Source organism: Musca domestica, unplaced genomic scaffold, assembly GCF_030504385.1.
Source record: "Musca domestica strain aabys unplaced genomic scaffold, Musca_domestica.polishedcontigs.V.1.1 93, whole genome shotgun sequence".
Taxonomy (NCBI): domain Eukaryota; kingdom Metazoa; phylum Arthropoda; class Insecta; order Diptera; family Muscidae; genus Musca; species Musca domestica.
The window spans coordinates 2,666,585-2,668,271 of record NW_026712442.1 but is presented as its reverse complement, the minus strand read 5'-3'; the positions used below and the strand labels follow the sequence as shown (position 1 = coordinate 2,668,271).

General features: G+C 34.6%; 2 non-coding genes across 2 annotated transcripts in view; both read right to left on the bottom strand.

The window, feature by feature from the left end:
• Positions 1-450, bottom strand: part of LOC131807039 (large subunit ribosomal RNA) — a 3,920-nt gene extending 3,470 nt beyond the window's left edge. The window contains exon 1 of the ribosomal RNA XR_009344280.1: positions 1-450. This exon is cut by the window's left edge and continues 3,470 nt beyond it. This is a non-coding gene — a ribosomal RNA (large subunit ribosomal RNA).
• A 353-nt stretch (positions 451-803) lies between these two features.
• LOC131807028 (5.8S ribosomal RNA) lies at positions 804-982 on the bottom strand. Its single transcript, XR_009344270.1, has one exon. It is a non-coding gene; the product is annotated as a 5.8S ribosomal RNA (ribosomal RNA).
• Positions 983-1,687: the final 705 nt, after the last annotated feature.

Genomic DNA, 1,687 nt, shown 5'->3' with positions numbered 1-1,687 from the left:
TCAGGTTCATCGGGCTTAACCTCTAAGCAGTTTCACGTACTTTTTAACTCTCTATTCAGAGTTCTTTTCAACTTTCCCTCACGGTACTTGTTTACTATCGGTCTCATGGTTATATTTAGTTTTAGATGGAGTTTACCACCCACTTAGTGCTGCACTATCAAGCAACACGACTCTTTGGAAATGTTCTCTAGTAATCATTAACGTTATACGGGCCTGGCACCCTCTATGGGTAAATGGCCTCATTTAAGAAGGACTTAAATCGTTAATTTCTCATACTAGAAATTGAACACTCCATACACTGCATCTCACATTTGCCATAAAGACAAAGTGACTTAGTGCTGAACTCTTTCCTTTTCGCTCGCCGCTACTAAGGAAATCCTTGTTAGTTTCTTTTCCTCCCCTCATTAATATGCTTAAATTCAGGGGGTAGTCCCATATGAGTTGAGGTTGTATAAAACAGATACTATTCAGTTATACATTAAATAGAAACACCATCATTTTCAAATGAAAAAAATCCTTTCTTTTCGGTATATGAAATTTTCGTTTTTCAATTCAAAAGAGACAATTCTAGTTTCATAAAAAAATCATTTTATGCTAGACCTTCCTCAATCGATTGAAAAAATATATAAGTATTTGAGAAAATACTAGGATTTTTTCAATGAGGTATTCTATCTTGACTATTAATATTATGAATTCTTTATTCATCATCAAATGATGAACAGAATCCAGTAATATAACATGTGCTCAAAACACAAATCATTTGATGATTTGATTATTTAAGCAACTTATTTAGCATAGTCTTACAACCCTCAACCATATGTAGTCCAAGCAGCACTCTAAAATTAATTAAAGTACCTTACAGCATGGACTGCGATATGCGTTCAAAATGTCGATGTTCATGTGTCCTGCAGTTCACACGATGACGCACAGTTTGCTGCGTTCTTCATCGACCCATGAGCCGAGTGATCCACCGCTTAGAGTGATAATTTATTTTGTGTTTTGTGTATACAGTCAAAATTGTTTTTATTGAAAGAAATCAAAAATACACCAAAATGAATTGGCATATATCAATTTCTTCAATAAGTTATGTTTTTTATACATACAATTTATGTTGCGAATGTCTTAGTCCAAACAACCGCTTGACATCGACATTCTCCACTCGGTGGTATATGTCGAGCAAACAGAAGAAGGACATTAACTTATATTAAATATAAGTACAACTGTAATTGTATGTTTTTGTTATGCAATGTATGTATTCGATCAATGAAGATCAAAACAGTACACTGAGTTAAATCGAATAGTTGCATGGAATAATTAAATTCTTTACAACTATGCCAATGTATGATTTTATATTCTTTCGAATTGTAAACCAGTACATTGAAAAAAGTTTATGATTGGTCTTCTTCTTTCTTGTTTTTAACTTTATTTCCAAATTTCTTCTATGCAGAGGAAAATATGGAGAATAAAAGTTTGTTTTGTTATACGGTTGGAACACGTTAATGATCCTTCCGCAGGTTCACCTACGGAAACCTTGTTACGACTTTTACTTCCTCTAAATAATCAAGTTCGGTCAACTTTTGCGAAACATCCGTAACACACGAGGCGTTACAGTGATCACGTCCGGAGACCTCACTAAATAATTCAATCGGTAGTAGCGACGGGCGGTGTGTACAAAGGGCAGGGACGT